This window comes from Nycticebus coucang, chromosome 13 (genome assembly GCF_027406575.1).
Source record: "Nycticebus coucang isolate mNycCou1 chromosome 13, mNycCou1.pri, whole genome shotgun sequence".
Taxonomy (NCBI): Eukaryota; Metazoa; Chordata; class Mammalia; order Primates; family Lorisidae; genus Nycticebus; species Nycticebus coucang.
Genome location: NC_069792.1, coordinates 28,587,028 through 28,611,118, shown reverse-complemented (window position 1 = coordinate 28,611,118; position 24,091 = coordinate 28,587,028). Strand labels below are relative to the sequence as shown.

The 24,091-nt window shown below is 35.3% G+C and overlaps 1 pseudogene; it reads right to left on the bottom strand.

Moving 5' to 3' along the window:
* Positions 1 to 617: 617 nt before the first annotated feature.
* On the bottom strand, positions 618 to 18,752 carry LOC128563305 (60 kDa heat shock protein, mitochondrial-like; annotated as a pseudogene).
* Positions 18,753 to 24,091: the final 5,339 nt, after the last annotated feature.

Below are 24,091 nucleotides of genomic sequence, written 5' to 3'. Positions count from 1 at the left end.
CGAGGCCTGGGTGGGGGTCTAGGTTCTCTTTAATCGTCTTCATAGGCAGTTGGAATGAATTGACATGAGGGTTATGGAATAGAGTATGGTTACCATTTCCCCAGGGAAAGGTCTTGGTCCTGATGCAAAGATGGGTATAGGCAATGAACTCAGGTCTCTTGTATTCTCCATGGCATGATTTCAAGAAGACTTCCAGCATGCTCACTCCCACTCCAGGAAGCACACACAATTATTTTTACTTTCCACAGAAAGGTTGATTCTTAATTTCTTATCTGGTATGGCAAGCACTAAAATCCTGATTTTAACAGAATAGTAGTAAAAATGCCTCAGTGATTTAAGTTAAAAGAAGCACATTGATACCCGGTTCTTGCTCCCACTATCAGGAATATATAATTTTTTTGTTAAAAAATATAAAATAAATTATTTGTAGGTGTGGACAAGGACAGCCGTAAGCCATTATATTTGTCTACTAAAACCAGGAACTAATGGTTATAGTGATTTTCTTAAGCATTAGCCAGCCTTTTCTTCATTTTCTTCAACTGTCTTCTCTGCAGTTCCTGGTTAGGAACACTGCCTTCAGCTTCCTGTCACAATTTATTAATAGTAAAACACTGTTCTCAGAATAGTATGCCACCTCCCATGCCACCCATTACGCCCATTCCAGGGAATTCCTCTTCCTTAGGAATTCCTGTAATTACGTCTTCTTCTGTAATGAACAGAGAGGTCATCCCAGCAGCATCCCAAAAATCAGTTTTTACTGTAGAGGACACCAAGAGCCAGATGACCTCTGAGCAAGATGATTTGCAGCTGCAGGGCAGACCCGCGGACGATTCGTCCGCAGGTGCTCCTTGTGGAGAAAGAGCCCCAGCTCATGATGATCCTTAGGCGCATAGTCATTGTGTAATACTCCCCTCACCTGTCTTGTGCTGTCTCAATAAAAGGCTACTTGCGGAGGTTGCTCGGGGCTATCCTGCAATCAAGGTTAGCCCGCCTCCTGCAAGCTTATACTTCCAATCCTCAACACGCCTGGTTCCTTCCTGCAGCGATGGAGTCCAGGGCTAGGGGCCACTAGGGGCTGCGACATTTTACAACCACTGTTGGATCAGTCTTTCCTTTTCCACAATATTCACAAAATCTTCAATAATAGCATCATAACCAACATCTGAGAAACTTCGCATCATTTTCCCAATTATCAATGACCCTTCAAACCTGCACTTTAGCAATGTGTATTGCAGGAATTTTAAGTGTTTTTAAAATAATTTCTTTACCAATTTTTTTGATCTTCATTAGGCAGGCTCAACGCCCTCCCAGAACAAGGCCTTCTTCAGTGGCAGCTCTTGTAACATTATAGGTATTTGTAACTCTGTCTTTTCATTTACTTCAACATCACTTGATGCACCAATCTTCAGCACAGCTACTCCATCAGGAAGTTTTGCCAGACCTTTAGTCTAATTTCCTCTTTCATATTCACTAACTGCTCAACAATTTCTTGAATGTGTTTTTCAATTTGAGCCTTGTCACATTTTCCTTTCAAGAGCCTGGTATCACTTTTGGTTACAATGACCTCTCCAACTTTTCCTGTCAGGAGGCAGAACAGCTTCAAAATTTAGGGTTAATCCCTCTTTTTCTGAACACTGCACCATCAGAGGCCCATACACATGTCTTTAAGCTGGTTCTTTCTATTAACACCCAAACCTGGAGCTTTGGGTGCTACAACTTAAAGACCAATTTTTAGCCTATTCAAAATGAGTGTACTTAAAGCTTTTCCATCAACATCTTCAGCAATTGCAAGCAAGGGCTTGAGTATTGACAATGTCAAGAACAGTTACAATGGACTAGACACTAGATTTTTTTCACTTAATAAATTATAGGCATCCTGGAATTAACATTCATAACCTTTTGATGTGTTAATAAAATATAGAGAAATACAACCTCAATCAAACTTCACACTTTCAATAATTTCTAATTCATCAATCAGTGTTTTTCCAATCCTTTGCCACGATGACATCCTTTCTTCCAACGTTTTTCACTGCATGAGAAATGCTATTGCAAATTTCTTTGTCTCCGTTTATAGAAATCGTAGTGACCCGAGCAGCTTCTTAGGAGCTGTCGCAGGTTTAGACTGCTTCTGTAGTTAGTAATTACAGCATCAACAGCTAACAGCACACCTCCCTGATTTCCACTGGATTAGCACCTTTGCTAATCTTCTGGAAGCCTTCCTTGGCAATAGACCCAGCGAGCACAGTGGCAGTGGTGGTACCCTCCCCAGACTCTTCATTTGTGTTATTGGCAACATCTCAAACAAGTTTAGCTCCAATATTTTTCTGTTTATCCTTAAAGTAAATTGACTCTGCAACAATCGTACCAGAGTTGTTCTCAGAGACTCCCTCAACTCTGTTCTATCATCATTGTTTTTCCTTTTGGCCCCAATATAACAGCTACAGCATTGGCTAAAAGGTCTTCTCCTGGAACCATTAAAGCAAGGCTTCTGCACCAAATTTTACATATGTGGCATAAGCACACGTGGGATGAGGACCCAGTGGCCTGGATATAGTTCTTTTTTTATTATTATTGAATCATAGCTGTGTACATTAATGTAATCATGGGGCACCATACACTGGTTTTATAGACCGTTTGACACATTTTCATCACACTGGTCAACATAGCCTTCCTGGCATTTTCTTACTTATTGTGTTAAGACATTTATACTCTACATTTACTAAGTTTCACATGTACCCTTGTAAGATGCACCGCAGGTGTAGGATAAATTGTGGTATATGTACACCATGGAATATTATGCAGCCTTAAAGAAAGATGAAGACTTTACCTCTTTCATGTCCACATGGATGGAGCTGGAACATATTCTTCTTAGGAAAGTATCTCAAGAACGGAAGAAAAAGTTTCCAATGTACTCAGCCCTAGTATGAAACTAATTTATGGCTTTCATATGAAAGCTATAACCCAGTTATAACCTAAGCATAGGGGGAAGGGGGAGAGTCAGGGGAGGGAGGGGGGAGGATGGGCGAAGGGAGGATGATTGGTGGTGATTGCTGGATATAGTAGTTATCTGGTGAAGACTGTAGGTAACTGAAATATCTCAAAGCTATGACAGCAGGGCGTGGACACTGCATGAAAGGCCATCAGCAGTGACTGAGAGCCATACTGTTACTTTAAAAAAGTGATTCTTTAGCAAGAGCATATTGGCAGAAATTATCTCTATGGAGTATTATATCAGTTTACCCAGTTCAGTCCGAAATCAGAATTCACTTTCTACTTGCCAATTTTTAGGTTGTTAAAAATTTTATTAAAAAGAAGAACTTTGTACTTCTCGCTAAACAAAAATCAATAGGAGATAATCTAGTGTTACATAAAGATCTTTCTTCCATCGTTCCTTTCTTCCTTTACCCCCATTTTTTCTTTTGGAAATTGTCTTCGCTTTATTTGAAAGAGACCCTGAGCCTGTATGCATTGACTGCACATCACAGGGCCAGCAATGCTTCATTTACTTTTGTTCTTTATGGTTTTCCTTATGAATAATGAAGTCATACAAGTGAGGTTTCCTTAATTTATTATTTTTATCGCATTGTTAAGGTGCTATTATCCCAAATTTTGCTCATTTCAGAGTATTTTAACATTCTTTTTTGTACTTCCATTAGAATACATTGTACCTAATTAGAAATGTGAGCTCAGAATGGATGAGGGCAATGCTCAACCTTCACTTCAAACAGTCTTCTTACAGGCATTTCAAGAAGAGGTTAGAGAAATAAACCTTAACTCATTAGCCTGGGGGTGTGAATGATCTCTGTGCTTTACTGAAAATTGGCAGCTTCTGTGTTTTGTCCTGAAGGAGTTTGATTATTAAAATAATTGTTAAATATACAAAATGGACTGAGAGTAAAATAAAAGCTTCCACATCCATGTATAGAATGGGAAAGAGTATTAACTTCACAAAAGATAGCTTTCAGTTAATATTTACAAGCAACCTCCATTTAGTACCGTATGACACATCACAGAGAAATGTTTAAAGCATGGATGGTGTGAAACTTTTTTTGTTTGCTTTATACAAAAATATCAATATTTTTAATGATATTCCGAGCAATTATATAAAAAGGTCCTTTTAGGGGCAGAGTAAAAACACTCTACATGTTTATTTAATGTGAATGATATGCCTGAAGCTTCTTGTCTACATGTTAATATTTGAATGGGTCAACCTTCGTTTTTTTTGTAATGTTTTGTTAAAGTGTGTTTTTTTCTTTCATATATTATTCTTTACAATATTTTAACTGTCATTTTGATATAATGGGGCAAATATCTCTGGTCAGTTTCAAAATTCAATTTTCCGAATTTATTGTATACCTTTCTGAATTCAATTGAATACCTATTCTAGGAAATATATAGAACAAAAAGATGAATAAACTCTTTTCTGGAATGCAAATATTTTTGGTGGATTACTGATATAGAGTAAATAATTGAAAATGAGAGTTAATATGTTACATTACTATGTTTAGAAGATTAAAGCAGAGAAATTAGTCATAAAATCCACAATTAAAAGAGACATAAGTAAAGGAAATGAAGATCTTTAATCATAATAACAGTTAAGGGGGGAAATAAAAGTAGTTCAGTAAATAATTTTAAAAGCATCTCTGCATATGACCACCAGCCATTAAATAGATGTATCCTTCTTAGTACTTCCATAGTATTTAGAAGTTCTTCACTTTTTTAATTCATCATTTTGTGCAACAATTTACATTTTTACCTGTCTTCCATTTGCCATGACATCATCATGATAGTGACTGTCACCCACATTTTTACATTACAGTTGTCTACTGCTGTGCCTGGTACATAATAAGAGTTCAATAATATTTTTTAATATTAAGTAATCAATGGTTTTGCCTTTGTCATGTCTCAGACTGGAGGCTCATACTTATACTTGGTTTAGCAACATTTAATTGTATCTTGCATAAGATGTACAAATTTATGAACTTTGAACTTACTAAGAAAATGAAAGTCTTTAAATAAATATTAATGTATTAGAATTTTGGTTTGCTTTTGTTCAAAAAATTAATTACCACAAATTTAGCATTTAAAAATAACAGCCATTTATTAAATCACAGTTGTGGAAATGAAAAATCTGAACAAGCTCAGCTGAATCAAGGTATCAGCTTGACTGGGATTTTACCTGAAGAATTTGGGAAAGGGTTAATTTATAAGCTTATTCTGGTTGTTGGTCTCCAGTCTCATTTCCTTGCTACGCTCACATGGGAGAAAAACTTAATTCAAGTTGTGGGAAGGGGACTGAGAGAGAGGGAAAATGAGAGGGCCGATTGGTATGTTCTCACTTAAAGAGTAATAGGTAGGAGTGTATGGCACACTTTTGGGGTGTGAGGCATAAGTACAAGTTGAACTCTACCTAAAAAATTCAAAAAGTACGAACTGGTTGTTTGTACCCTCACAATAACCTGAAATTAAAAAAAAAAAAAGTTGGCATGGTGATTTACTGCATGTGTAGGATAAGGACAAGTAGGGAGATTAATGTTACTTCTAGGAGCAATACTTGGGCAATGCATTTTAATTGATGAGATAGAGAACACAAAATATAGAAAGGAAAATAGTGCTTGGCAGAAATGATAATTTTAGCTGGAATGTGATGACTTTTTAGAACAAGACTTTTTGGAAAACACACATTCTGCACATTTAATTTGCTGAGCTATCCTAATTAAGAATATTGCAACAAGATTCAGAGACCATGGTATTGTCTTTAAGGGGTACAACTACACTGGCACTATTGGATTCACACTGGAGTGAAAATTTGTTAGATTTCGAATCAAAATATCAGTTAAATTGTGTTCTACCATTTTCCAACATTGTGACTTCAGCAAGTCAAATTTCTGTGAATCTCAGTTTCCTTAGAGGATTACCATGAAGACTAAATGAATTAACATGGTTTCTTACATGTAACAAATGGTACATCATGTTAATCCCCTCTCTCACTGAAAGTATTCTCAGTTAGCTTGCTAAGTCTCTTACGTCTTCTATTACCACCACCAGGTAAGGGAACCTCCTCATCTAGCCTTTAAACCATTTCAAAGAGTGTCTTGGTCTCTTGTCCTCCATTATTCAATTTATCCATGCAACAACAGTATCTAGCAAGCTTTATGCTGAATTAGATGTTACTTTAGACATTGGGCATACATCAGTGATACTTCCAATTAGTATGCCATACAGATATTGTTTTTAAATGCAAAAGCGATTATTGTTACAAACCAGCTTAAATGCCTCCTATGTCTTCACAGTGCCTACAAGTTAGGATCTGAATTTCTTAACCAGAAATATGAAGATTTTCATAATCATCCTCCAGTATTCCTATCTGACCTTTTATAGCCCATCCTTAACCTCCAGGTCGCCTCCCCAAACCTCCGAGTTAATTTCATGCTTTACATACCTTGCCTCACATGCCTTATGCTCTCTAAATATAATTTCTCCCTGCAGAGAACTCTTCAGTTTTGTGTGTGTCTCTCATATTTAAAATATCTGAAATTCTACCACTGTAAGTAGAAAATATCTAGTTGGTCTTTTCATTGTGCTAGTTCTTTGTAGTGGTTCCTAACCTCCACTTTTGACTAAGCATGATTATTTAGTTTGGATATGTATTCCCAGAGCACTTCAGGACAAAATCTTATGGTATATTTTCATCCCTTTTTAAAAGTTAATATTATGAAGCATCAGACCAGAACATGCGCTCCTTGTTGGCAACCAGCTCCCTAAAGGAAAAAGAACCGAAGGCTCATTGATTTGTATCAAAATCACCAATTCATTAAGATATGTCTTCTCTCCCAAGGAAGTGGTATGCTAATGGATGTGTTTCCACTTAGAAATAGGAACAGTGAAAGAATAAATGTTTGTCCCTGTGCCTAAAGCAGTGGTTCTCAACCTTGCTAATTCCGTGAAGTATTTTCATTGTTACAAAGGGGTCACGACCCACAGGTTGAGAAACGCTGGCCTAAAGCTTGCTAAATTGTATATTTCCATAGAATATCAAGGTAGAGATTTCTAGATGGCAATTAGAAATGCTTTCCTGAACCTCAAAAAAGACAGGACCTGAAACAATTTGTGGGGATAAATTTGCAAGACCACTCTGTGGTAGTGAATCAAGTAATGATTACATTTGACATGATCTAGAGGGAGAATTAGTTGGTCAACTAAAGTAAACAATAGAAAAATCACAATTAAGGGACTTACAGAGTAAAAGGAGCTAGTGAAAGAAAGAAAGTACATTTAAGAATTAAAGAGAGTAACATTGCAGAAGCTGGAGGTGGGGCTCAAAAGGAGACATGGTCAGTAGTTTTAAATACTTGGTAAATGAGAAACAGGAAGACCTGGCCATGATAACGGTGGGCACCACTGGAGGAGAAGAAAGTAGCGCTGTATGAAAAGAGGGGGGGAAATACATGGATTTGACATTGAGAGGAAACAGAAATAAGGTGGAGGTGGAGGCAGAGCCCAGATGTACAACATTAGCTTTGGAAGGGAGTAGGAAGATGGGGAAGATGCAAGAGCAGGTGAAGAGATGAAAGTAGCTGGGAAGGAACTTGAGAAAGAGCCTGCTGGTAGCTGTGTTTATTTTTCATGTGGCAGGAAATGGGTCATCTGGTAAGAGTAGAGGGCATGAGGATGAGAGGAAAGCCTGGGGAAAGGCCTGGAACATCTGCAGTGGGGAGTGGAAGGGACCATCTAATTTTGGGAGTGATGATCTTCAGGCAGCCTGGGTGCTCCCATGGTTTCCCTGGGGAATTTAAGATATGATCCACAAATCATGTCATGTTCCCAAGCTCCTGTGTAAATGTGTACTGGGATTTTCTTTTTCTTTTCTTTCCTTAACCTATTTTATCTTTTAATAAAGAACAAAACAAAAGCCTTAATTTCTGAATTGCTGCAGCCTTTGCCCCTAGAAATCTCTGTGCGCTGCAGAATTATGTATGGCTTTGGTCAAACATCTGCTTTTTATTTATCTTTGTTTATTTAAGTCCCCACTTTATTATTTTATAAACAGTAGCACAGATAACGAAATTATGGATGGTTATTTTTGTTGGAGGAGAGTTTTAAACAGTGCGCAGCAAGAATAAAATATTTCAGCTGTCAGGAAAAGTTTCAAAATCCCCTCTTTTGAGAAAATGCTGATGAATTTTCATTTACTTAAGGAGCAGAATACATTGTTTTCTCCCATTTTTACTTATAATGGATGACAGTGGAAGGTTACCAAGAGCATTTGAAACATCTAATAGTACAGACTTGGTGATAGCATGCCTATGAGAACTGCCCGTGTGCTGAAGTCTAGAAAAGGATTAATCTATTAATATCATGAAACCAAGCTTTTATCTGTGGATGCTTACGGGCTGCTAGGGATGTACTGGGGTTTCCAGATGAATGAAATTACACTACGATAATAGGATTTTTCTACGTACATATTTAGCCTGCATTGTTTTCCACACTCCTGTGGTCTTATAGCTGTTACCTAATATTTCCTAATCATAAGCAATACCCTATTTCTTCCAAGGAGGTGGAATAAATTACCTGATTGATGAGTTTAGGAGAAGAATTAGTATATGTAGCTCAGCATTTTGCTGCCTCTTTTTTTTTCTTGAGACCTGTCCTTTCATCTATGATATGAATTTTAACCGGTGAGGCCATCAGCTATGATGGCCTGAAGCTGCTCTCTTACTGAGATTGAATAAATACATCTGTCTAATTTTGAGGTTCAGGATTGTGTCCTCAAACTTCACCTTTTTCAGTGATAAGGTGGATATTTTGCTCTCATCTGTTGACCTGTTTCGCTCTCTCTGGGGACTTAACACTCAGGTGGGGAGAGAAGGTTTGTTGTTAGTTGAGGATAAAGATCATTTAATGTCCTTCACTAGAGAATGCCCTGATAGTAAGGCAGACTATTGACGCTTACATAGTACTTACATGTACGGTCATCTCTACACTGTGATTACACAGTATTTTGCTCATATCTTTACTATGTGATCTATTTCATTGTTAAAATGGTTAATTTGTGTATTTGTTATTAATCTCTATGCCCAGTTCTTAGTCTAAGGAGTGGCATACAATAAATGCTTAATAAATATCATAGAAAGAATAAATGAATGGAATTTAAACAATTTTTAAGGAAATTTTGTTATGTTTCTTATAACTATAATTTAAAATTAACCAAGCATAAAATGTGGTATCCTGCTGGGTCCTCTGGCAGTCGCAGTTAAGGGAAGATCGGGGCCAGCCCGATCTCAACCCAGGGGCTGAGCAGGATGGCGAGTGTCGGTGGCTCGAACAGGAACACATGGAGCCAGGAGTCTGTAGAAGCAGGAACTCAACTTTATTGCGTCAAGGAGCCGCTTATATAGGGCGTGGGGAAGGGGCGGGGAAAGGAGGCTGGGGATGAGGTAAGTGAAATGGTGTGATGGGTGGTATAACAGGGTTGGGCCAATGGCATGGTACCACGTTGGCTGTATCTAGGTAGAGGCAGTTTCAGGCCGGGCCTTGTTGAGTCATTGCTACACAGAAGTAGCTCAATGGATCTACTTCTAGTCAAGCTCAGGAAGTTGCACTAGGCCTCAGGCACATGGCAGGGCCCAACAGTATCCGACTAAAAATCATAACACTAAACATTTGGGAGTTATTCTATGTCATATATCACATTGTAAATAACAAAAACAGTTTATATTTTATGACTAACTTCTTATTTTAGGAGTATTGGTGTAAATCTGTATGTGAAATGGTCATTTTCGGCCAGGCACAGTGGCTCACGCCTGTAATCCTAGCACTCTGGGACACCAAGGTGGGCGGATTGCTTGAGCTCAGAAGTTTGATATTAGCCTGAGCAAAGTGGGACACCATCTCTACTAAAAATAAAAACAAACTTACTGGGTGTCATGGCCTATAATCCCAGCTACTAAAGAGGCTGAGGCAAGAGGATCTTTTGAGCCCAAGAGGTTAAGGTTGCTGTGAGCTATGAAGCCATGGCACTCTACTCCATGGTGACTGAGTGAGACTCTGTCTTAAACAAATAGATAAATAAATAAAAAGTAAAAATAAATAAATAAAATGGTCATTTTCCTTGGATACACTGGTCAATAATTAGTAGGGATAGAAAATTGTGCCATTGATCTCTACATGTGGTAAAAAAATGGTATGGAAATCAGAAGCAGCATGATGACTATAGTACAATTACTTTTTTTGTTGTTTTTGGCATATATATATAAATGCCATCACTAGATGTAATGACAACATCTAGGATTTATTCAGATTTAGAGCCTGAAATTAACTATAGAAATTATGGATAAAATACAATAGGATAAAAAAATAAGAAAACATGTAATTTTTAAAAAGGCAAACTGATACAATCATCATGTTTTTGTGTTTGAAATCATGTAGTTTATAACCTTTAAAGAACTAAACAAACAGCTTCCTAATGAATGTTGCACACACATATTACATAGATAATTTGAATGATCAGAGCCTCCCTTTTCACAAAGGACTTTTGAGTGCCATGTATTTAGGCCAAGGAAAGTCAATTTGAAAAAATACTATAGTAATGAGACTAGAAAGGATTTTTTACTTTATTCATGTATGAAATCATTGGTTTATACAAGTCACCTCTGAGATTAACATCTATATCAGAAAGATTTCGCAATCATTTAATTTCTAACTCTGATATTGACTAAAACACCCTCTTCCGTCTTCCCTTTGTACAAGTCACTTCTGAGATTAACATCTATATCAGGAAAGATTTCACAGTCATTTAATTTTTAACTGTGATATTGACTAAAACACCCTCTTCCCTAAAACCAGTGTGGAAAATGGAGAAGTTAGGATTAATATGCCTAAGAGATATTGAAGTCACGAAGTCTTACTGTAAATATATTTTTTAGTGCAAATACATATTACATATTATTTCATGTAGACATTCACAATTCACATTGGTAATGTTCGCTCCTGAAAACTTGTAATAATGCTTTAATAGCTCTGATTGAGTATGCAAACTTTTAAAAATATTTATGTTCAACCATTTATTATATAGAAGCTTTTGCTTTAAATTTAGCATTGTTACGGTGGACTTGACTTGACCTATGTCATACAGGGAAGTCTACCCTCCATGTAAATTTGACAGTATCCTTGTATAGTTCTTATTATTTTCACCTAAATACTTCAAAGGATATTATAATAAAACACATTTTTAGGTTTGAGTGAAAGGCTAGAATTCCAAAACCAATTTATAAGATTAATGTTTGCTTTAATTACTTTATTAAATGTAAAAGTACATGGTCAAACTAAATTGCCACAGGAATTAAGAGCTTTTGTAAAGGGTATTTATCTACTTCCCACACAGATAGCAAATCTATGGTTTTATTTTCTATGACAATGTATGGCCCAACATTTGAGAAACCAATGCTCTCAGAGGTGCTATGGGCTTCTTTATAAAGTGAAATTTTTATAAACCTGTTTGAGCAGCTGGATTTGGAAAGACTTTGTAAGATTTCAAAAAAGTGCAATCATCCTTTCCTAACCCGTGATTTAATAGATCATTTATTTGTGCCAAGATAGACAATTCCTTAGTGCTTTCAGTTTTCCATAATGAAAGCATTAAATTTTCCTGTCTTTCTTAAAATTTAATTTTTGCTAGAAATGGGTTGAATTGTTCAAGATTTTTTAAAACAATGTCATAGTTTAAGAAATTTCAAACTATTACTTACTTTCAAAGTTATATAAGACAAAAGAGAAAATCTGGCACAAGTAATAATGTAATTACACAAAAATTACATTCCTTTCTTTAGAGAATCATTCATATACTTCATGTTTTACCATGAAAATTAATTTATTATCAGTACATAATCCTGGCAAAAAGCTCAACATATTTTCCACACTTGTCATACTGACATAAGCTAAAAAACAAATATATCTAACTTGCTTTGACATGCTTTCCTACTAAGAATTTATTCTCCCCAAATACAGAATTTTGTAATGATTCAGAACAGAATTTATTACAGTTAGTTTCTTGTATGTATTTTCTAACAATGATTTTTTCTTCAATATCAAAATAATTAAAATATCAATTTTGCTTAATTTCTTTTATCTTAAAACAAGACTTAGACATTTTTTTTCTTTTTTTTAGTAAATCATAGGTGTGTACATTAATGTAATCATGGGGTACAATGTGCTGGTTTTATATACAATTTGAAATATTTTCATAAAACTGGTTAACATAGCCTTCACAGCATTTTCTTAATTATTGTGTTAAGACACTTATATTCTACATTTAGTAGATTTCACATCTACCCTTGTAAGATGCACCGTGGGTGTGGTCCCATCAATTACCCTTCCCCTACCTAGCCTCCCCCCTCCCCTCCCCTCCCTCTCCCCTTTCTTTTATAGCTGTCATATGAAAGCTATAAATTGGTTTCATAGTATCCATAGTACATTGGATACTTTTTATTTCATTCTTGAGATACTTTGCTAAGAAGAATATGTTCCAGCTCCATCCATGTAAATATGAAAGAGGTAAAGTCTCCATCTTTTTTAAGGCTGCATAATATTCCACGGTGTGCATATACCACAATTTTATTAATCCATTCCTGGGTTGATGGGCTTCTTCCATGACTTAGCAATTATGAATTTGGCTGCAGTAAACATTCTGGTACAAATATCTTTGTTATAATGTGATTTTTGGTCTTTGGAAATACACTTTTGGGACCTGATCAAACTAAAAGACTTCTTCACAGCCAAGAACACAGTTAAGTAAAGCAAGCAGACAGACTTCAGAATGGGAGAAGATATTTGTAGGTTATGTCTCCGACAAAGGTTTAATAACCAGAATCCACAGAGAACTCAAACATATTAGCAAGAAAAGAACAAGTGATCCCATCTCAGTGTGGGCAAGGGACTTGAAGAGAAACTTCTCTGAAGAAGACAGGCACACACCTACAGACATAGGAAAAAATGCTCATTATCCTTAATCATCAGAGAAATGCAAATCAAAACTACTTTGAGATATCATCTAACTCCAATAAGATTAGCCCACATCACAAAATCCCAAAACCAGAGATGTTGATGTGGATATGGAGAAAATGGAACAGTTTTACATTGCTGGTGGGTATGCAAACTAATACGTTCCTTTTGGAAAGATGTTTGGAGAACACGTAGGGATTTAAAAATAGACCTACCATTCAATCCTATAACTCCTCTACTAGGTATATATCCAGAAGACTTGGACAATTTTTATGGAAGCACACATTTATGCTTTTATTTCCTTTGCAATTTGTTAGTTCTTAAGGACTTTGACTTTCTAAATTTGTTAGGAAAATAATTTTCAAAAGATCAAATTTTTTTCATGTATTTTCTAAATTGGTCTTAAGATTTTTTTAAAAGTTTCTAATCTATTGAATAGATAGCAGTTCCAATTAATGTGAATATGTACGCTACATTATCAAACATAGTTGTCACATATATTTGAATTAAGTGAAATATATTTATAACTCCAGAGACTATAAAAGAACTTTCTCATATGTAAACTTATAATTTTTCACAAAACATTCAAATCCTAAAGTGTCGATTTATAAATAATGGTTTGCTTATTTTACTAAGGATTAAAGACTAAAATGGCATCTAACCATTGAACATGATTGCTACCATTTATGCATATGTATTACATAAATTTTGTGTTCTTTACCAGGGTAAACCATCACAACCTAAATTAAGACCTCGTGTTATTCCTTAACTTCTAATTACTTCATGGTCTTTTATAACTTCTGTTCAGCCAGGAGAACTTTCCTGTTCCTTTTAGCTTGACTAATCTGGAGACAGGTTTCTTCCTGAACATAGGTCCCTGTCTTCTCTTTTCTTTGAGCATTTACTTTAGAAAACTTGCACTTATAAATTCCTTCTCTGCCCCCTTGCAATGTAAATCTTATACAGCCTGGGAATGTCTGCCTCATGTCCTGAGAGCTATACCTTTGAAATGTAATCATCAGGGAAGGTAGCACCTCTTTGGGAGGGCAGGAGCCTAACTTTCATATAGGGGAATTAGCAAGCACAGAAAACCTAGTCATAATGGCCACTCTTCCCTCTCTAGTCCTCCACCAGCTTTTCCATTAGCTTACTCCAGCTTTTAAAAAATAAGTCTGCCTTTTGTTTCAGCAAAGTTGAGATTGTTCATTTTCCTCTATGACTATAGTCTTGAATAAAGTCTATTGACTATTAAATTTTTCTAATGCAATTTTTCTTTTGTGCCCATAATCAAGCTTTGTTACCTAAAATGGAGTGATATGGGGCTTGCAACATGCTGAGAGTAGTGAACCTATAATCATTGTTACTTCTAGGGAAGTCTCAAAAGAATGTCATAATCCATAGTCACTCTGCGGATGTTGTTGGAGATGCAAGCATTTTGCAACTACAGGAGAATTTTAGTTTTCACTTAGATGTGAACCCAAGTATGGTAAACATAAAGAATTTAGATGTGAAGAAATATTACTGCATGTGTATCCAAGAAAGTATAAAGGCTCAACCCAAAGACAATTAAGCTTGCTATCTTTCATGTCTTGTGAAGTAATGGGTTAAGGCATGGTATGTTTTATGAAGGAATTATTTATTTTAACTTTATGCCCTTATGGAGTGAAGTGTAATTGTGACAAGATGGAAATTTGAAAAATAAAAAATGCTATGGCATCATTTTACTCAAACTAGTGGGGTTTCTTTATTCAATCTGACTCAAAGGATTTTAAAACATAGATGGACAATAAGTATGTTATAAATTTAAGGTATAAAGTAAATAACCTGTAGAAGATAAGAAGCTTCCATACATCCCTGTCTCCCTGATCCAGTATTTCAACATTTAGAATAAATTTTTAGTTGATATTTGCCTATGAGCACAAAGACATATGTCACAGAGGGCCATTGTAAGTTTTTTCTTTTTTGTTTTTTTTGTTTTTTTTGTATTTTAAATAGAAAACAATTAATAGAGAATTTACTTAAAATACAATAAATTTGTATAATGAATACTAGATAGGTACAAGAAATTATAATGAAATAGATCATATAAAAGATTGTATGTGCTGCCATAATATTAAGTCAAAATGTATGTCATATATATGTATATACAGATGCTCCTCAACTTCTGATGGGGTAAATTCCCCTTAAACCCATCTGTAAGATGAAAATTTCTTAAGGCAAAATTCAGTTATACACCTAATCTACCAAACATCATAGCTTATCCTTGCCTACCTTTAATGAGCTCAGAAAACTTAAATTAGCCTGGAGCTGAGCAAAGCCATCTGGAAACATAGTACATTTAGAGTATGAGTTGTTTACTGTTCTGCTACGTGGTTAACTGGGAGCTGTGATTTGCTGCCACTGCCCCCCATCTTGAAAGAGTATTATGCTACGTATTGCTGGTGGTATTAGAAAAGATCAATATTCAAAGTTCAAGGTATTACTGAATGCATATTGCTTTTGTACCATTATAAAACCCCAAAATCATAAGTCAAACTACAGTAAGTCCAGAACTGTTTATATATGTATTCCTGTCTGTGTGTGTGTATGACCTGTTCATATTCATAGAACTCTCTAGGAAATTCACTTTAAAGTGTCGGTATGACTTTTAGGAACTAATTCTTAGAGTCAAAGAAGAAAAGTGAGTATTTGATATTTCTTATTGTACATTCCACTTCACTCCTTTTTAAAAATAAAAAAAGGTTTATACATGATATTTAGTTATTCAATGAAAATATTTTTAAAACAGTGAACACTTTTATCCATAAACTATTAAATAATGAGATAAAAATTTCAGGAGCAAAACATACCACTCTGAAATTACAGCATCTTGGAATATATTTCCCATATAATTTTGATCAATAAAAGGAATCCCTTCACTTGTTAGAGGTTTATTGAAAACAAGGATCCTTTGGTGTGCATAGCAATGCTTCCTTAGCAAGAGTTACATCTTGTATAATTTTAACCGGGGCCTGGGGTTTAGCTTATATCACTGGGCTCCAATTCATATCTGGGTAATCAATACATGTTAAGAGATTCCATGATGAAACCGAACATTGTATCTCGAATTTCAGAAAAGCAAATGCAGATATTTTATAGCACGATTTACATAGCGGCAGCAGAATTCAACTAGAGAAAAACAAGTAAGTGTACACATCTTTGATTACTGAATTTAAAACATTCAGTATCGTTTAAGGCAATTACCATTGCACATTTGAGGGGAAATGGGAAGTGTTGTGTCTTGGGAAGGGCAGTGTGGGCTTGTTAAAGAATCCATGACATACGAAGAGAGTTAACCTAAGTTGTACGCACTGAGCGTGAAATAGGAAATGCAGAGCTCAGAGCCACCCGTTAAGATCCTCTTATCTCCCTGCAGAAGGAAGCTGAACTTTACGTATTGCTGGGGCTGGTGAGGCAGCCTACTCTGTTTATCATAAATGGGGGCTGGGAGTCTAGTTAAAGGGATTTTATACTCTTTTGGCTTCAGAGCAAAACAGCTGCAGAAATACACCCCCCCACCCAATCACCAAACAAAATCTATTACGCATCCATATCCATAGGGATTCTATCGGCACCTGGCTAATGGAAATCAACCCAAATCCCACAGGACAAGGGTAAATGAACATTTTCCATCCTGTATCCCTATTTTTACTTAGAATGCCCTGATTTTTCAGGGTTATGGAACATTGGCTGTTCCTATATGTATTTTAGAAATGGCAGCAGCTTTCAATACTATATGCAAAACCCCACTATTTATAAAAAACTTATTGGCAATTTGAAGTCAGAAAACAATTCTTTCTCCTGGGCTGCATAGCCAGGTTGACTCACGGAGAGTATGTTTAGTTAAAACCACAGGAAGGTAAATATTTTTCCTTTTCTTTGACTTTGCTTTTCATGACATCTTTTTTTTTTTTTTTTGTAGAGACAGAGTCTCACTTTATGGCCCTCGGTAGAGTGCCGTGGCCTCACACAGCTCACAGCAACCTCCAACTCCTGGGCTTAAGCGATTCTCTTGCCTCAGCCTCCCGAGTAGCTGGGACTTCAGGCGCCCGCCACAACGCCCGGCTATTTTTTGGTTGCAGTTTGGCCGGGGCTGGGTTTGAACCCGCCACCCTCGGCATATGGGGCCGGCGCCTTACTGACTGAGCCACAGGTGCCGCCCTGCTTTTCATGACATCTTAAAGGAAACATTTTATTCCCAATGGCAAGTTATTGTTTTGTACAATAGATTTGGTTCAAGTTCATATTTATCTACTCTTTAAGCTTCTGAGTCTCCTTTTCCGATGCATCTTGGCAGAGGAAAGCCCTTCAGAATGGCGGAATCAAAGTTTAAGTATCTCTTCAAAATACATTGATGCTGCAATTAAAATCAGGCCAGATAGACATCAGGAGACAGAGGACCTATTTATATTATGTTCTCGTGACAATTGATGACATTGTATGTTTTAATCATCTAAATGATAACTTGGTAAACCTGCTCCTGAGTAGCATACCCCAGGTATCATTCCAGAAGCAACGCTACTTGAAATATAAGATAGAAACTACTGTTGCATCATCAAACAGAAGAAATCCTTCTTTTAATGTGCCTCAACATTTGGGAAATTATAATCCGTCTCTAAGACTTTTTATGAAGAACATTGAATATTCTGAAGTGGTGGCTTTGACTATCATAGCTATACCTGAAAATGCATTTTGAACACTAAGGCTGCACTTCCTTTAAGCAAAGAACAGAAATCACATAATTAAAAGTTATTGTAGTAACTGTTCTATTAGATGGGAAAATGAATTTATGTTAAATGAATCTTGTTTCTTTAATGGATACAGGTTGTCAAAAATTAAAAATAACCCCAAACTTTGGAGAAATCAGAACTTTATATACTTGAAATATTAAAATACTTTGATGGTTCCAAAAAAAGTCTTAAAATGTGTTAAAAATTCAATGTCAGAAATATTAAAGCTTTCCTCCTTGTGATTTTATAGCAGTATTTTGGTCTTAGTAGTCATAAAATATTTTGATAAGTTCCAGACATTCTTCTGAATTATATAATTCATATCTAGGGCTGGGCATAATACTTGTAAAATATTCTTTGTATCACATAAAATGGGATAGAACTGAGATTAAAAATTGTGGAGAAATATTAGGGTGAGAATTCAGGAGAATCCTTACCATGTTTCCATTAACAAAAGACTATATGGCACTGTAACTCTAGTAATCTTTAGAAAGAATGGGAAATGATGGGAATCACATCTTTTACTCTCTCTCTTTTCTTTTAGTGGTTCAATTTGTAGTTCTTTTCTAAAAGAATCCTAATCTCCATAATGTTCTCTGTTTCACATAGAGTAAAATTTGCTGAAAAACTTTGACCATCTGTATAGACATCCATGTCTAGTATTAGCTTAACCTAAACCTAAATTTTACTACTGGGATAAAAAGGAACAAAGCATTTTGCTCTAGCACGTTCCTGTTAGATCCATGTTTGAGGACAACATGCTTATCCACTGTGACTATGATGTAAGAAGGGCAGAGACAAAATGCCAACTCACCTGAAACGGCCAATGGGAGACTTGAACAGAGTCAGATCTTTGCTAATGTCTTTGAGCCAGTGAATTAGTCCTGCAACAAATGACTTCCAGACATTCATTGGCACAATAAAAAATCTGTTATGGTCTAAGCCATTGGTGTCTAGGTTTTCTGTTACTAAAAGCAAAGGCATCCTTAACTGATATACATAGCTCCCCATGAAATTAGAAAAACCCTTAACATGACATGTAAGATCTCCCATGATAATGCCCTGGCTACTGCACTTCCCTTCATGCTTCTCTGTATTTAGAGAAACACTGCCCTTTCTCTGTGTCTAATTTTTTGGAATTATTACCTCAATGTAAGTCATAGCCACCTAATCCCTAGTTCTTGGCCAAATTCATTTTTTGTTTGCTCATCCTTCTCACCACTTACATGTCAGTTTAAATTCTCCTTCTCAGAGATAACTTCATCTGATGATTACAGCCAAGGAAGTTGATCTCACCAACATATTTTTTGTACAACTCAAACCTTTTTTTTGTTTTTACAATATAACATTTTAAAATTATTTTTAAATGTTTTGATTCTCTTAATCATACCATTCTATTAAGGAAATCTGGGGAGAAGGGGCAAATGTGCTTTAGTTATCTGTGATACCTGGCTCCTCTTAGCACATGGTAGGTACTTCATGAATATTTGTTGAATAAATGGATAGGACCACTTAATCAAAGGAATACTCTTGTAGATAAGACCTATTTAAATAGCTTATCCTTTTGGAAAGCTAAACACCAGAATAGTAAAGTCTGAGTCTGAAATTTAAATGAAAAAATATTCTTCTTATCTCATAGTGTTGTCTTCCTACAAAAATAATACCGTTGTCTAATCATTGCAGTCCTATAATGTTGGTGTTATATATTATGATTTTATTTGAGCACTTTTATGTGTATTCATTACTTCCACTAGCAAGGAAGTCTGAGTCACTATACTGATTTTGCTTTTTATTTGTTCACTAAACCAGCTCTTGAGTGCACTTTATTTGAGCAGTATGGTTATGAACTTCTCCTTTAATAACTTATTTCTCTCTTATGAAACAGTATGATATCGTTCCATTATCCCTTATTTAAAGAACAAAATTGCTAAATTGTACTAAGATGAAAACAAATCTTACATCAGGATTTTAAAAATGTCATTTATGGAAGAATTATTCGAGTAATACAGGAAAAAGAAGAACTTGTAATGGGAAAGCAAATAACAGCAAGAGTTAGATTTTATTATTAGACGTATCCATTAGAACTTATATTTAACTGTGGGTTAAGTAGCCTAATCAAAGAGACATAACAAAAATTTGATTACCTGTTGATATTTGTTCAGTGACTCATGGATAAGGGATGAGAATTCTTTTAGCTTTTCCCTGATGATGGCTTTGTGATTATAATATGAATGTTGAAATACTTCCTTCCAATCAGGAATAAGGGCATAAGGGTCACAGTTATAACAAAATTCCCAAGTGGCTTCCACTTCCATCTTACTGGTTAAAACTGGATCATATGACTATAGGTTATTGCAAGGCAGGTAAAAAATATGTCCTTTTATAGATGACCCCCCCTTCAAAATCAAGGTTACATTACTTTTAAAGGAGGAAGCATGGCTGCTTAGTAGTTTTATCAATAGTTTTGCTGAACTGACATTTCTTTTGAAGAAAAAATATATATATTTAAGCTGGTTGTATGTGCAATACAAATTATATGTTTCCTTCCCCCCATGCAAATATTATACAAAAGAATAGAGAGACAATAAAAAGGTTTTCATTTCTGTTTATGACCAAAGAAATGTCCTCTTTATGAAATAAGTTTGACAATAACTTTTTGTGGACACAAGAATTCAAAATCAAGAATTCAAAAACAGGAACTACATTTCAAGGGAAGGAGAGGGCTCTGAGCCCAATGTTAGAAGTACCACACTGTAATTCCTTATTACAGGGAAGTCATAAAATAGAGAGAAACTGAAGTTCTCTTCTCAAAATTGCTGTGGAATCACCAGGGAGGACCTTCCACTTGAACCATAGGTGGAGGCAAGGCATCATAACACTCAGCAGAACAAGACAAGAAGATCTCATAAGTCAACAGACTTTAGAAAAGATATTTTGTGGGACTGCTTCCAACAAGCCTTAAAAAGGATGAAGGTGATTGTTCAGGAATTAACTGTTAATGATCTACCATTTTGTTGAAGCTTTTTTCTTATTCTGACTCAGACATCTGGTGGTGCTTTGTTATGCAAGGCACAGGAAGAGGCTTTCTTCATCAAGTCCTACCTGAAACTCAAACAGATCATGTAACTACTCAATGTTCAGGATTTGGGAAGGGAAAGTGGAAGCTTAGTGCAAAGAGACCAGAGGAAACAAAAAATCTCAGAAGAAACCACAAAGGGGGGATTAACAATGGATATAGATTATAGCTTTGATAATGATACAGAATAATGACTTTTGCATAATATTTAAAGTAATTATTTGCATACATAAACTACAAAATATATATTAGACAAAGAACACTTATGTAAATAGGAGGCTAGTTTTAAAACCACATTTAACCATAAATAATTTATATGCTAATAAATAATTATTTATATATAATATTAATTAATATATAATTATATATCATAATATAATTATAAATAATAATTACTTATATATAATAAATAAATAATAATTATTTATATATAACAAATAAATAATGTTAATCATTACTTAAATGTTACTCTGAACACATTTGTCAGAATTTAATGACATCATTATGAAATATTCAGACAATGGTAAAATAGATTTGATGGAGAAACACAGATGACAAAAAGAAAATGGCCAGAGCCTAACCTATTGAGAGTAATTTTTATCTAATTTTCACATATTAGAAAGAAAAGAATATTAGTAAAGCAATACTTCTAAAATGTGTTTAATCAAATTGAATGCTCTTGATATGGAAATATCTCTCGAATAACTTGATATGTTTTAGATATAATACATACTGTGTAATACAAGATAATTATTTTTTAATCAAAATTGCTTTATTGGAAATACTGTTTATTTATTTCCCAGATGCAAAGCTTCTATCAGCCTTTTGTAAGGAAACTCCAAATGAATATTCACATATCCAAAATGTTTACTTAGTTATCATGAACAACAAAAGTAAAATGTGTGAGATCATTTGGGAAAAAAATCTTCACAGGAAAAGGAAGCCATAGGGACTAAGTACTCTAAAAAGAATGGAAAGAAGAGAAAAAATTCAATTTCTGGCAATTAACAGAAATCAGTAGATCCGAAGAGGGATGTTGCGGGGAGGGGAGGAGAGTTATAATTCCTTTCGGAGAAATTTAGTAATTATCAAATTAACTAAATCACATTTAAATAAATAAAACATTAATAAATTCTAATACTGTAGAGTATTCAATCCAAAATCCCTTCTTTATCTCCTCTATGAAATCATCTATAAATATCCTATGGCTCAGGGATACTTTTATCTGAATGAGTCCATCTATGAAAATATTTTTGGTGGATGCAGAGTCTGAGATTTAGAGGAGATTAGATGAAGAAAAAGCACAGAGAGGCGATGGTTACCTTAACCTTTGGTTAAAACATGATGAAGAAGGACAGCATTTGGAAATAAAAGGTATGGATCATTGCCAGCAGGCCACGCTGATCTGATTCTTGTCACCAAGGAAAAGTAGCACCCATAAGAGAGTGGTTTTCTGATGGGATGGCAAGCCAAGTACTGGCAGTTAATTTCCCAACCACCCTCTAAAGCCAGTGCACAGACTATGAGTCATCCAGATCTCTCCTTTCACACGATTCTTTTCTTATCATTATTAGAGGTATTATTAGTTGTATATCTTTTTAAGGTACAGGTCATGTTTTAATACAGGCTTACAATGAGCATTAATCAAACCAGGGTAACTGAGGTATCTATCATCTCAAGCATTTAACATTTCTTTGTTTTAGAAACATTCTAGTCCAATCTTTGGTTATTTTAAAGTATACCGTATCTTCATATTCATTATAGTCATTTTGGTGTGCCACCAAATATTATTGTGCATTCTGTCTAGCTATCTGAGTATATTTTTGTACCCATTAACTCCTCACTTTATCCACCCCCCTCCTCACTACCCTTTCCGTCTGCTAATCATCCCTCTACTGTCTGTCTGCATGAGATCAATTGTTTTTTCATATTTAGTTTCCACATATGAGTGAGAATACAAAAGATTTGTTTTTCTGTGCTTGGTGTAATTCATTAAACACAGTATTCTCCAGTTCCATCCATGTTTCAAATAGCAGGATTTGAATGCCATGTAATATTGGCTTTTGTGTATGTATCACAATTTCTTTATCTATTCGTCTAGTGGTGGATTCTTAGGTTGATTCCAAATCGTGGCTAATGTGAATAATGCTGCAACAAACATGGGGCAGCAGATACCTTTTAAAATTCCCCTATTTTGAATACTTACTCAACAGTGGGTTGCCAGCTCATATAATAGGTCGATTGCTATTTTTATGAGGAAACTCTATGCCATTCTTCACAAACGTTGCACTAATTTACCTTCCCACCAACAGTGTATGTGGGTTCCCCTTTCTCCACATCCTCACCAGCATTTATTATTGTTTGTTTTTGAAAAAATGCTACTTTAATTGTGGCGAGATATCTCATTATAGTTTGATTTGCATTGACTAATAATGTTGAGCATTTTTTCATATACCTGCTGGTCATTTATATGTCTTCTTTTGAGATGTCTATTTAGATCCTTTGTCCATTTTAAAATCAGAAAATTTGATTTTTTTATTGAGATATCGAAGTTTCATCTATATTTTAATTCTTTGTCAAGTGGGTAGGTTGCAAATATTTTCTCCTGTTCTGTGGGTACAGAAGCTGTACAGAAGCTTATTGGCATGGTGTAATCTCATTTGTCTAATTTTGCTTTGGTTGCCTGATCTTTGGAGTATCACTCTAGACGTTTTTGCCCAGACCAATATCCAGAAGAGTTTTCCTACTGATTTTTTTTTTCATAGTTTCACATCTTAGATTTAAGTCATTAATCCATTTTAATTTGATTTAGAATATGGTAGCTAAAAGACAATTTTGTAGTGATAAGGATCTAGTTTCATTTTTCTGCATATAGATCCAGTTTTCACAGCATCACTTAAGATATGTTGATTTCTGGACTCTGTTCTGTTCCATATGTCACGTTGTATCCCTATATCTTGCGTATTGTTTGAGTTACTACCCGTCTGTATTGCAATGTGAAGTCAGGTAACATGATTCCTCCAGTTTTGTTCTTTTTTTCTAAAAATGGCTTTGGCTATTCTCTGTGTGTGTGTGTGTGTGTGTGTGTGTGTGTGTGGCGGGGGTGGGGAGGTCCGTGTAAATTTTAGGATGCTTTCCCCTACTTCTGTGAAGAATGTTCTTGAAGTTTTGATGAGCCTTGTATTGAATTTGTGATTGCTTTCAGTAATATGGACATTTTAATAAGACTGAGTTTTCAAATCCATAA